The sequence below is a fragment of the Sus scrofa genome, chromosome 5, assembly GCF_054392235.1.
Source record: "Sus scrofa isolate SSC_HxYL_T2T_F1_AM1 chromosome 5, Sscrofa_HxYL_maternal_Yorkshire_Landrace_v2.0, whole genome shotgun sequence".
NCBI lineage: Eukaryota > Metazoa > Chordata > Mammalia > Artiodactyla > Suidae > Sus > Sus scrofa.
In genome coordinates this window covers 8746237-8760285 of record NC_139387.1, presented here as the reverse complement: position 1 = coordinate 8760285, position 14049 = coordinate 8746237, and positions in this window count along the sequence as shown.

Below are 14049 nucleotides of genomic sequence, written 5' to 3'. Positions count from 1 at the left end.
CAACGCAGGATCCGAGCCGCGTCTTCTGCAACCTACACCACAGCTCACGGCAACACCGGATCGTTAACCCACTGAGCAAGGGCAGGGACCGAACCCGCAACCTCGTGGTTCCTAGTCGGATTCGTTAACCACTGCGCCACGACGGGAACTCCTTAATTCCTGTCGGGAACGAAGCCTCATCATCGTAGATATTTACAGACATTATTTAGTAAATGCCTATTTTGTGCCAGACTCTGGGCTGATAAAGCTCCCTCCCCATCATTTCCATTTTACAGACGTGCAAAGTGAGGCCTTAGCCATATTAAATGTGGCAGCGAATGGCAGAGTCAGAGTTTGCCTAACACCAGAAGCTGACCTCTTCTTAGCCGCCAAACTGCGTCCTCCGTCAGTGTCCCCTGGGGGAGGAGGGGAAGGTGGGAGAAGAGGAAGCCGACTGGGCGGCGAGGATGGCGGAGATGCCAGCGCTAACATTCAGACGTCATCCAGGCTCCTGACTGAGCCAGGTACAGCGCTGGGACACGGGACGCTGAGAGACGACAGTCCCAGTTCTCAGGAGGACCACAGACAGGTAAGCAGGACCTCAGGATGGTGAGGTGAGGGTAGCACAGAGTCCCCAGAGCCCAGGAAACTGGCGTCGCCGTGAGCGGCAGGTACAACAGTCCCTCACCTGGCCGTCCGGGGAGGTGGGGCGGTGACAGGCTCCCTGACCTTAGGAGGGGTCGCATGTTCTCTTCCGGGCTCAGTCTCCTCTCTACCAAAATGGCCCGGAGAAAGCTTTACCGCATGCAGAGGCTAAAATGAAATAAAGGGAAATGCTTTGTAACCTGTTAGACTCCATCTGGATTGAAGAGAAAAGAGCAAAAGTGTGACTGCCGTCACACAGTCAACACCAATCATTAAAACCCCAGCTCACTTTGCAAGTTGGGGCCTTGGTTGTGAAGCCCCCCAAATCCTGAAAGCCGGTCATCCTGGAGTCCATTGGAAGCCCCCACCCATGTACCCTCAATCATGAACCATCCACAGAGCTCTGGTTAAACCTCAAAGGAGGGAGAGGCCTTGCCCAGGGCCAGCCCTCTGGCCAGCATCCTTGGCCCCTCACCTGCTATTCCAGTGAATTCCCAGGGAGAATTAGTTATAGCGAAAAACTCACTCTTTCAAATTAATAAAGTCTTTTAATGTTTTTTTTTTTACTCTATTGCTTATTTATTGCTGCAACACAAACCACCCTGAAATTTCATAGATAAAACATTTTATTTGCTCACAGTTCTGCAGTTCAGGCTGGGCTCAGCTGAACGGTTCTTCTGCCCAGCAGTGGGCGGGCAGCTGCTGCAGGGACAAGCCCACCTGCTCAGACCTAACCTGTATTGTTAGCACAGACCAATGACCCTGTCTGCCAGTCAGCAGTCACATGCACAGAGAGGACTGCCCCGACCTCACACACCCCCTGGGAAGAGGTTCTGAGAAGGACCCCACCTCGCCTTTTGCCACCAAAAAGGCCTGGCCTGACTAATCCCAAGGAAGCATCACATAAACCCAAATGGAGGACCAACCTGCAAAAAAAGCTGGCTTTTTTTTTTTTTTTTTTTTTTTTTTTGGTCTTTTTAGGCCGCTCCTGAGGCATAGGAGGTTCCCAGGCTAGGGGTTGAATTGGAGCTGCAGCCGCTGGCCTATGCCAGGAGCCATAGCAACGCGCCATCCAAGCCGCATCTGCAAAGCTACACCATAACTCACGGCAACACTGGATCCTTAACCTGCTGATCGAGGCCAGGGATCGAAACTGCGTCTTCATGGATACTAACCAGGTTCATTAACCACTGAGCCACGACGGGAATTCCTAAAAGCAGGCCTTTTATATATGCCCCTCCTGCCTGCAATCCTGTCCTGCAGCATCTGCAAGAAAAGCCCAAGAGTTCCCGTCATGGCTCAGTGGTTAATGAATCTGACCAGGAACCATGAGGTTGCGGGTTCGATCCCTGGCCTTGCTCAGAGGGTTAAGGATCTGGCGTTGCCGTAAGCTGTGGTGTGTCGGTCGCAGATTCAGCTTGGAGCCTACATTGCTGTGGCTGTGGTGTAGGCCAGCAGCTGTTGTAGCTATGATTTGACCCCTAGCCTGGGAACTTCCATTGCCTTGGATGCAGCCCTAAAAAGCAAAAAAATTAAAATAAAAAAAAAAAAAAAGAAGAGAAGAAAAGAAACATCAACCCAAACCAGTAAAGTAGGGGAGGGACTTACTGGTTTGCTAGCAGTAAAGTTCAGTGATGGTAAAGGCATCAGATACAGCTTAAGGTGGAGCTCAGTGTCACATTGTCACCTAGCTCTCTGTGTGGCTCAGCTCAGCTCTGCCTCTCAACTTGTGTTGTCCTTATCCTCAGATGGGTTTACTCCTCATACCTGCAAGATGGCTGTCGCAGCTCCAGTCCTCACACCATCTCATCTTGTAAACTCAGTATAGAAGAAATTGAGCAGCATTCCTGTTGTGGCTCAGTGGTAACGAACCTGACTAGTATCTATGAGGATTCGGGTTTGAGTCCCTGGCCTCACTCAGGAAGCTGAGGATCTGGCATTGCTGTGAGCTGTGGCATGGGTTACAGATGCGGTTTGGATCCTGAGTTGCTGGGGCTGTGGTGTATGCCTGCAGCTGAAGCTCCAAATTGACCCCTAGCCTGGGAACTTCCATATGCGGTAGGGTACAGCCCTAAAAGGAAGAAGAAGAAGAAGGACGAGGAAGAGGAAGAAGGAGAAGAAGAAAAAGAAATAAAGCTCCTTCCCCTAAAAGTCCTGGGCCTGGCTCGCACTGACTTCGATGAGGTCGTGTGATCATGCTTTGCCTACTGAGACTGGAATGGGGGCTGGAATACACCGGCTTAGATCAACCAGAGCCCATTCTATATTGGCTGAAAAGGAGTGGGGAGCTGTCACCATTGGTACAATCTCAACCGCCTGCATCACGTCTTTCACCTGCCCTTGGTCAACTCCCTCTCCTGGATCATCCGTGAAAGGAGAGCCTTCCTAGGACAGACTTCCTGCATAGGTGTGAGGATGCCCAGAGCTTGGAACCCATCCTGGAGCACTGAGTTATTGTCATCACTCTGCAAGGCTAAGCCAATTGGATCTACCACCTGGTCAAGGCAACTGCTTCAGGGTTGGACAAGTGGCCCAGTTCAGATCAGTGATAGAGAAGAAATTGCTGGAAGCTCCTAGAAAAGAAGGTCTTCTCTCTTCTCCAAGCATAACAGGAAAGGAACCCCCCTCCAAGACCAGAAAAAAAAGGCAGGGGTGTGTGTGGAGCATGCAGCTCATAGCCCTGGCTGCTGTATGGAGCCTCAGCAGACACCCTCAGCGACGATTTCTTTCAGCCCGTAAATTCCTTTTTATTAAAGACACTCGGAGGACTTCCCGTTGTGGCTCATGGGGGACAAACCCAATTAGTATCCATGAGGATAAGGGTTCGATCCCTGGCCCTGCTCGGTGGGTTAAGGAGCTGGTGTTGCCCTGAGCTGCAGTGTAAGTTGCAGACATGGCTCAGATCCGGTGTTGCTGTGGCTGTGGTGTAGGCTGGCAGCGGCAGCTCTGATTCGACCCATAGCCTGGGAACTTCCATATGCCATGAGTGTGGCCCTAAGGAAAAAAAAAAAAAAAAAAAAAGGCTTTGAGTTGGGCTTTCTGCTACTCACAACCAAAATCAGTGGAACTCATCTCATGAAACCCATCGCCCCTCTGTGAGTGCGTATGCACGATTCTCTCTGGCCAGGACCTTCTGCCTCCATTTTGACCCTAACCGGCTCACTTTTCAGGCTCCATCCTGGTGACAGGTGCTCCACACCTGGATTGGGTGCTGATCTTCTGGGCTCCCACTGTGTCTGAGGGTCTTCAGCATCGCCCTTTCCGCATGGTCTTCGAATAGCCTACTTTTGGGTCTGTCTCCTCTAAGGAGTTCCTGGCACAACTCAGTAGCTATCAGTGGAATGAATGCCTGAACTGAACACCAGTCAACAGTGGAGGCGTCAGGATTTGAACCCAGGACTCTCTCCAATGCTGTCTGACACCCCACTTCCTTGACATCCTGTTCCCTGATCCCCCAGCTCTGCCAACCTGAGGGCTGTGGCTCTGTCACACAACCCCACCTGTCCATCTGAGAGCATGTATTCTGTGGCCCAAACTTCCTTCCTTGCAGGCCCTTGCCTGCAGCTGTCCCCAGTTCTCTGCCCAGCCTAGCCCGGATGCACCAGTTCTACTGAATATCACACTGGATCTGTCTCTGCAGCGTAGTTAGAACCTCTGGCCCATCCTGCCAGGCTGCCCTTTTTTTTTTTTTTTTTTGCCTTTTCTAGGGCTGTTCCCGAGGCATATGGAGATTCCCAGGCTAGGGGTCTAATCAGAGCCATAGCCACCAGCCTATGCCAGAGCCATAGCAAGGTGGGATCCGAGCCATGTCTGCAACCTACACCACAGCTCACAACAACGCCAGATCCCCAATCCACTGAGCAAGGCCAGGGACCAAACCCGAAACCCCATGGTTCCTAGTTGGATTCATTAACCACTGCGCCACAACAGCAACTCCTAGGCTGCCTTTCTGCAAAGCCAGCGTGCCTCACCCCAGGCCCCCATCAGGAAGCTCTGCTTTGTAGAGGCTCGCACCAGACAAAGCCACGCCCTCATCCAGACAACTGTCTATCAAGGAGACAAAAATGACAATGTCCTTGATCTCTCTCCCTGTCCCTTTTCCTTCCAGGAATGGGACTTCTAGACTTTCCACTGCTTGGTGCTACAAGCTCTGGTCAAGGCTTGTGGGGTGGGGTGGGGGTGGAAAAGACAAGACATGCTTGAGATTTTTAGGAGGCAGAGAATTTCTTAATTTAGCTGCTTCAGTTGATGTGACCACTTCCTGGGGCAGACGGCTCTGTCGAGGGCACTCAATTCTATAGAACTTTCACAGAGTCCCCTTGATCTCTAGCACTGGAAGCACTCTGGCCACCGCGCTCAGGAGGCAGTTTTGTTCTTGCAAATCTCATTCGGCTCTCAGGAAGCGCCGCGGCTAATGCCGTCAGGCATTAATGCCGTCAGGCACGTGACCTGCTCTGCAAAGGGGAGTCCTCTGGTCTGACGCCAGCTGGTCCCACTGCCATACCCCGGCCACTACCTGCCTTTCAACTTAACCCTCCACTCCCCGACTGCTGTGTGACAGGTCCCGAGGAAGGTACAGAAATAAATGGTCAAGACACATTTTCTGCCTTCTAGGAGTTCACCATCGATTGGGCAGAGACCAGAGTGTCCTGACCTCAGCACTACCGACTTGGTGGGCTAGCTATTCCTTGGGTCGCTGGCCTGTGCACAGCAGCATCCCTGAACTCTGCCCGCTGGACGCCAGTAGAATCCACTCCCCCAAGAGTGACAACGAACCCATCTCCAGCCATCGCTAATTGTCCCAGGAGTCCCCGGCCGCCGAGCATCTATGGCGCCAGGCACTTGGCATATATTACTTCCCGAAATCTGAGTGGTATTTGAGGGGTTTTCCTCCCACTTTCCAGCCTGTGAAATTGGCGGTGGGAGCCTAGGATTTAAGGAAACAAAGGGTAAAAATTGCTCCGAGGCACACAGCTCCCAGTGTGGATTTCGGGCAAAGGCTCCACCAGCCTTCTCGTGCTGCAGCGCTGCCCCCTGGCGGGAGAGCCTGGCACATGCGTAAGGCAGCAAGGACTCCCCGCTGCTTTCCTTCCTCTTTTTCCTTCTCAAGGGACGCCCGCAGGAGGTGAGGCAGATTCTTCAAGCACAGGCCACTGGATGGAAAAGCAAATGTATTAGAATCGTGGAAAATTATAATGATAAAAGAAAACCGGAGTTCCCATCTCTGCTCAGCAGTAAACAAACTCGATTAGTATCCATGAGGAAGCAGGTTCGATCCCTGGCCTTGCTCCGTGGGTTAAGGATCCGGGTGTTGCTGTGAGCTGTGGTGTAGGTCACAGATTCGACTCCCATCCTGCGTTGCTATGGTTGTGGCCTAGGCCCGCGGCTACAGCTCCCATTCGACCCCTACCCTGGAAACCTCCATATGCCGCAGATGGGGCCCTAAAAAGACAAAAAGACAAAAAAAGAAAGAAAACCAATTTTAGAAAATAACACACAGTGATGAAGGCAATGCTGGGGTGAGGGCAGAGGAGTCTTTGGTCCTTTGTCCAGAAGGGGTGCGTCCTTTTCTCCTCTTTTACAGAGGAAATGATGTTTCCAGAACTCGCATGGGCCGTGTTGGGGCTCTGAGGAGGAACACTAAGGCAACACACCTCTGGAGCATTTGTCTTGTCTACACGGCAGGGCTGGGCCTCGCCTTCGGGTCCCCAGCATGCTGCCCAGGGCCGTGTTCCCTAAGTCCTCGCTGGATTGTGCCACCCCGACGGGCACAGCTACTCCCGCTTCCTTGGGCAATCCATCTCCCAGGCCTCTAACTTGCCTTGGTGATGGTGGTGAGAGTGGTAGATGGCATATCTGTGGCACAGGCGTGTCCCCAAACGGTTGGAGACCCCACCCTCGGGCAAACCAGGACAGTCACCCTGCTTGGTCAGAGTTCGCCCATCCCCACCCACCTCGCTGAGGATGGAGCGCCCCCCACCCCGCCCCACCCCTGCTGTGTCAACGGAGCGGAGCGCTTTGCCGAGGGAGTCAACACACCCTTAGTCCAGGGACAGTTCCGGGTTCTGCCCCGCTGATCCAATAAGAGGGGTCTCAGGCCTGCTTCCTGTTGTCTGCTCTTCTGGCCAGCAGATGGTTTTTTTTTTTTTTTTTCTCCTCTGACCACCTGCTGTGAAAAGAGCATGAGAATGGCTTCCCCGTCATGAGCCCTGTTTGATTTTCAGCCTGTGGGATTGCGACACCCCAGAGTGAGACACCCTAAGAAGGAAAGGCTGTCTTGCCAGCATGAGGGCATTAGTGGGTCAAGTTCTAAGACTCAGAGGACCAAGAACCTGTGAAAACATCACAGCTCATCATCTAAATCACACTCCGGATCCCTCCTAGCTCTGTTCAACCCCTGAAACGTTTCTTGTCTTAATTACTGGCTTCGCCATACACCCCAGACCTTGACCTAGAAATGCAGAAATCATTCCAAGCTCTTCATTCTCCCTCTTCCAGTCTCCCCTACCAGGCCATTCCCCACACAGGGCCGCTTCCAGCCCATGCAGGCTTTTCTGCAAAATTGGAAAGGGCATCTCTTTCTCAAGATAGTTTACTTCCACCGATTGAAAAATGGCCATAAGGCACGGATTTCATTAGAATAAGACAACGCACTACCTTCTGCCAAAGAAATGTCATAAGAAACATACAACTCTATAAGGTCTAAGATGTGAAAAGGGGCTTCTTGGATGTGGCATCCTTGTGCAGTGTGTAACCTGAACAACCACACCCAGCAGCCCTGCTTCTACATTCTAGAACTAATTCTATTACCACCCCTTCCCAACTGAAAAATTGTCTATAGCTTCCCCTCATCATATGTCAAAGTTCCTGATATAACTGCAGGGAGTCCCCGCCACCCTATCATGCTGGCTTGTCCCATCTCCTTGGACCTGAGTAGACACCTGACTCAAATCCACCTGCACTGGGCAGCGCTGCCCATGACATGGCTTAGTTGGAAGAGGTGAGCTGGGCCACTCAGAGGAAGCTTGTTGGAAAGGGCGCAGATGGAGCAGATGCAGAAAGAAGCAGCCACAAGAGGTCAGCCTCCAGGGACAGGTTCTGGTGGGTCCTTAGGACAAACTCGACCTGAGCTGTCCTGAGTGGGGCTCTGACCTGTGAACTGAAAGTCACCATATCAGAGCTGTGACTTGGGGAGGGCACCCTGACCCTGAAGATGGCAAATTTGAAGTTGTCTCAATATTCTGAAGACCTGGAGATGGGGGGTCCTCAAATGCACACAAGAATCTAATATATGACAAAAGGTGGCATTGGGGGAAAAAAGAATTATTTCATAAATATCTGACAGCCCTTTAGAAAAAAGATTCAGGAGTTCCCTTCGGGGCTCAGTGGTTAATGAACCCGACTAAGATCCATAAGGATGCGGGTTCGCTCCCTGGCCTTGCTCAGTGGGTTGAGGATCCAGCGTTGCCGTGAGCTGTGGTATAGGTCACAGATGCGGCTCGAATCTGGCTGGCGTTGCTGTGGCTGTGGTGTAGCCTGGCAGCTGTAGCTCCGACTGGACCCCTAGCCTGGGAAATTCCATATGCTGTGGGTGGGAAGAGGAGCAGCTGGACTCTGGGCTCTGAGCCCACACATCTACCGCTCCTGGCCCCCTATTCCTGCTGCCGCAAAAGGGAGGTATTCGGTGACGAGCCACCATCCCCTCCACCCGTCTCAACACCCCTTGGCACAACGTGGGCCACAAGAATTTCACAGGGCAATGGCGGAAACTCACGCCTGTCCAGGGACGTCAGGTTTTAGTCTGGTGAATACAGAACCGATGACATCTGATGGCAGCAAACCCCACTGGGGGGAGTTGGCTCTCAGTGATTTCCGGGTCCCTCCCTGCTGCTCTCATTCCGGAGCCTCAGAGCCAGTGTCTCCATCAGCCTGGGCAGTAAGAGCATCTTTTACTCCACCCTGGATCCCCGGGAGGGCTGGGGAAGGTCCGTGGGCTGGACCGAGCCTTCTGTCTTGTCGTCCCTTAGCAATTTCCCTCTGTTTCAGAGTAGCAGGCACTTCAGAGGGTCTCAGTGTTAGAGGGCATCCCCCTGGGCAAAGCAGAGGGAATGATCAGGGTTCTGCCCTCTCTGTCTTCTTACGGAAGCCTGGGGCCACCCTGTGCGCCTCCTCTCTTGGCAGGTAAAGGGCACCTGGTGGCTCTCACACTCCCCTGAGGTTCCTCTGTGACATCACTCCCCCGAGGGCTTATTCTCGCTTGCATTTTCAGCTCCTCTCCCTCTACTGGTTCCGTCCCTCCTCTCCAGGAGGCAGAAGAAGCACCAACCAAGTCCAAGCCCAACCCAATCTGCTGTCTTCCCCTCAAACTGTCCTCTCATCTTGCTCTTCCCCTTCTCAGAAAGTCACTGTCTCAGAGTTCCCTCTGTGGCCCAGGGAGTTAAGGACCTGACATGCTGTCTAGGGGATGCAGGTTTGCTCCCTAGCCTTGCACTTTGGGTTAAGGGTCTGCTGTTGCTGCAGCGTTGATTGAGACGGCAGCTGGGATCTGCATGGCTGTGGCTGTGGTGTAGGTGGGCAGCTGTAGCTCCAATTCGACCCCTAGACTGGGAATTTGCATATCCTGCAGGTGTGCTGTGAAAAGAGAAAAAAACCATCACTGTCTCTCTTTCTGCTTCCCGTGTACTCTTCAGCCCATAGGCCTCTGCTCCCTCCTCTTGCTGCTCCAGTCAGGGTCCAGCTCATAGTTGGGGGAGAAGGACACCCATGGCCTCTGTGACTGCCTCCTCCTCCCCCAAGCCTGTCAGAAGACACCCTTGACTTCTGATTCGTCCTCTCCAGCAGCATCCTTTGCTTCCTCCACCTTTGGAATTGGTGTTCTAGGCCTGCCCCTCTTTGTCCTCTTCCTCCACCCTTGTTGCCGGTGACTTTCTCTCGCCCGTGGATGGTTCGGAGCTCCAGACCTGAGTTCAGATCCTAATCCTGCCGCTTAGGGCTCTTCCAGATCCCATCTCCTTTGATGTAACTGGGACACCGACAGTCTTATGCTCACAGGACTCTGATGGGGGTTGGGGGCTGGCGCATCCAAGGGGCAGCACAGGGAGGGCTCAGTAACTGTTCACTCTTTTTTTTTTTTTTTTGCTTTTTTAGGGCCACACTCACAGCATATGGAGGTTCCTAGGCCAAGGGTCGAATGGGAGCAACAGCTGCTGGCCTATGCCACAGCCGCAGAAACGAGGGATCCAAGCTGCATCTGTGACGTACACCATAGCTCACGCAGCGCTGGATCCTTAACCTCCTGAGTGAGACCAGGGTTGAACCCACAACCTCATGGTTTCTAATCGGATTCGTTTCTGCTGCGCCACAATGGGAACTCCAGTAACTGTTCACTCTTACTGTCCACTGATGACTCCCTCAAGGTGATAGCACAGTGGCCTGGGGACTGACCTCCCGCAAGTCTCAGTAAACCAGGTAGAGCCCTGAGATGCCAGCACCATGGAGGTCTGTGGGTGCCGGATGCCTGCCTCACGCCAACCCCCTCCGCCCCATCACCATGGGAGTGTTGCCGAAACTCAGCCTCCAAGAGTTTCAGCATTTCATAATTTTTCAAGTATTTCATAATTTTTCATCAAGTATTTCATTGATTGAATGCTTCATCAAGTAGTTCTTCCATTTGTTGGGGATTTTAGTTCTGCAGAAAGGCTCAAAGATATTGTTATGAGAGTTTCCATTGTGGCTCAATAGTTAATGAACCCAGCTAGTATACATGAGGACGCAGGTTCGATCCTTGGCCCTGCTCAGTGGGTTAAAGATCCGGCGTTGCCATGAACTGCGGTGTAGGTTGCAGACGCGGCTCGGATCTTGCATTGCTGTGGCTATAGCTCTGATTGGACCCCTAGCCTGGGAACCTCCATATGCCTTGGTTGTGGCCCTAAAAAAACAAATAGACACACACACACACACACACACACACACACAAAGATATTGTTATGAATATTCCTTAAAGAGGAACCAGGACCTGCCCCCACGCTGCGCGGCTCCTCCCAGGTCTCTGCATCCCCTCCCTTCCCTGACTAGCAAATGCCCTTTGGAACTCAGGGAAGGTCATGGAGGCTGAGGCTTATTCCTGAAAAGCAAGAAATAGAAGACACAGGAAGGCTCGTGTGCCCAGGAGCCCTGCAGGGCCCTGTTGGGGGTCCTGTAACCAACTAGCTTGGAGCCAGGCTGGGGGGCAGGGAGGGGGCTTGGGAGTCTGGAAGTAAATCAAAGACCTTGAAGAGGAAGAAGCGTCTTGGGGAGGAATACCTGCCCTGGTGCCGTGGGTCAAGAATCTGACAGCGATGGCTCAGATTGCCGTGGTGGTGTGGGTTGATCCCCAGCCCTGCAATGTGGGTTAAAGGATCCAGTGCTGCGTAGGTCTGCAGCTGCAGCTTGGATTCAATCCCCGGCCTGGAACTTCCATTAAAAGAAAGAAAAAGTCTAGGGGAGTTGATCTGAAGGGCAGAGCCCCAAGGGACCTTTCTTCTTCCTTCCTAAAAATAATGTTCTATGGAACAGGAGGGTCAGGAGAGATTTAAAAAGGTCCCCTGGTCTTCCAGCTGGAAATGTCACCAATTAGATTTATTTGGGTCACAACATTAGTTCTTTAAAGAGCAAAGTAGGGCAGCCTGGAAGAGTGGAAAGAACACAGACAGGCCTGGGTTCAGAGCAAGCTTCTCAGCTGCCTGGCTCAGTGTCTTTTTTTTTTTTTTTTTTGGTCTTTTTGCCTTTTCTAGGGCTGCTTCCCAAGGCATATGGAGGTTTCCAGGCTAGGGGTCGAATTGGAGCTGTAGCCACCAGCCAGAGCCACAGCAATCGGAGCTGTAGCCACCAGCCAGAGCCACGGCAATGCGGGATCCGAGCCGAGCTGCGTCTGCGACCTACACCACAGCTCGAGGCAACATCGGATCCTTAACCCACTGAGCAAGGCCAGGGATCGAACCCGCAACCTCATGGTTCCTAGTCGGATTCGTTAACCACTGCGCCACGACGGGAGCTCCCTGGCTCAGTGTCTTAGAGAAATGCCTGAACTCCGTCTTGGTTTTCCTCCTCAGGATCATCATGCTGACCAGACAGGGATGTTGGGATGAGACCTAAAACGACATTTGTAAAGTACTCAGCTCTGTGTCTGGCATGCAACAGGCGCTTAATAAAGGCAGCTGTATGGGACACAGGATGTTAATTCAGGTAGTTAGTGTAGGAGCATGGGCTCCATACATTCTTGGATATGGATGTTGATTAACCTTTGTGGCTTAAGGCCTCCAGGGAGCAAAGCCCCCACAGGCCTTGTTTTATTATAGGAAATGGGCTCTCCCCACAGGCTTTGTTTATTGGCGAGTCTCTAGCCCACTCCTCAAGGATAAAAAGAAATGAGAAGAATGGTGACTTGATCTAAGGAAAGAAAAGGACAAGGAAACCACAAAATTTACAAACTTACACAGGACATTTCCACCCCTAAGACCCCCTATTGGACAAGGACGGATACAGGCAGTGGAGCAAGGCCAATGGAGAAAAACCACATCGTTCTGGACCCCACGTTGGGGCCCCTCCCCACTTTTAAGAGATAAAAATCCCTCTAGGACAATAAAGAAGGGGGCTCTTTCCCCCGCCCAGCAGCCCTGGGAGCTATTTTCTTTTCTTTAATAAAGACTTTGCTTGCTTGCTGCCTGTGTGTTCACTGAGATCATTCTTTGACGGCCGTGAACCAGAATCCGGATTCCAGTATCATCTTCCCAGAATCAGAAGGGCTGGTGCCATCTCAGTGTGTTTCCTTTACACCAAGCCAGCTCTGGGAAGAATGATGCCTAAAATCCCAGGTGTCACAGGCAACTATTACTCCTGAATCTGGAGCCTCTTCAAGGCCCCCATCTGGACCTCTCCCTTTCCTACCAGGGGTTCCAGGGGTTCACAGTATCCCCAGGATGGATGGGGCCCCTTATGTCATGGGAAGTCTTCCTTCACCAAAGTGAACTTAGGCACCTGGAAAACTGCCTTCTTTTCGCAGTTTGAAGAGCCTGGAAGATGCTCCAAGATAGGCTGGTGGGTGGTGAGGGGGGCAGCAGAGCAATGGCTCAGGCAGGACCTAGAGACTGTGGTTGGCTCTTCAGTCGCACCCCCACATCAGGAGATTCTGTGGTTCTACCACTTAATACTTCCTGGATCTGACCACTCCCCTCCACATGGCTACCTCCTGGCCTGAGCCTCTGTTCTCTCTCCCCTGGGGCTTGGCAACCTCTTGCCCAGTCTCTCTGCTCTAGCCCTGGCACCGTTCTGTTTGTCTCAAGCCAGACCGATCCTGTGAAAATAGAAGTCAGGGGCCCTTTTCGTGGAGACGGTACCAAAACTAAGGAAGAAGCACCTGCCCTCTTGTTGCAGGAAGGGGGACACCTTCCAGGGGCTGAGCATGGGCTCTTTCCTAATGCTCAGAAATGAAGTGGTCAGGAGTTCCTGTTGTGGGGCAGCGGAAACAAATCTAAGAACCATGGGGTTGTGGGTTCGATCCCTGGACTCGCTCAGTGGGTTAAGGATCCAGCATTGCTGTGAGCTGTGGTGTAGGTTGTAGATGCAGCTCGAATCCCGCATGCTGTGGCTCTGGCGTAGACCGGCAGCAACAGCTCCAATTAGACCCCTGGCCTGGGAACCTCCATATGCCGAGGGAGCGGCCCAAAGAAATAGCAAAAGGACAAAAAAAAAAAAAAAAAGAAGAAGCATAGTTGTGTTCATTGTGGAGGTCAAGGCGACCAACACATGTGTCAGACAGGCTGGGAAGATGCTTTTATGACATCGCATAGCCAAGGCCAACACCCTGATGGGGTCTGATGAAGAGAAGAAGGTATATGTTTAACTGGCCCCTGCCTGTGATGCTTTGGGTGGTGCCAAAAAAATTGGGATCATCTAAACTGAGTCCAGCTGGCTAATTTGAAATATAATTTTTTCACCATAAACAAATGGTCAGGTCGTGTTCCTCCTTAGCTCCAAATCTTCTGGTGGCTCCAGCCTCAGCATAGTCTCCCCTCCCCTGCCCCGAAAAGGACCTGCAGTCCTGCGTCTTCCCCAGTTCTTGCTCACTCACTCTACTCCCCTGGCACTGGTCCCCTCTCTTCTGCTCCTAGGACAGCTGAGCCTAAGGGCCCACCTGAGGGCCAACACCTGGAATGCTCCTCCCTCAGGTCCTACTCCAGGTTCCCTTATCAGACAGGCCTTCTGGCAACACTCCACATAAAAAGGCAACTCCTTTCCCTTCATCCTCTCATCCAGTAAGTTTCTCAAGTTTCTCCCGGTTCTTATCACCTCCTCTGACATCAGCCTCCACCAGAATCTGAGGACTTGATGTATTCTCTGCAGTGCCAGTGGCAGTGCTTGCAAAACAAGGATTTATGCAAGAATGAA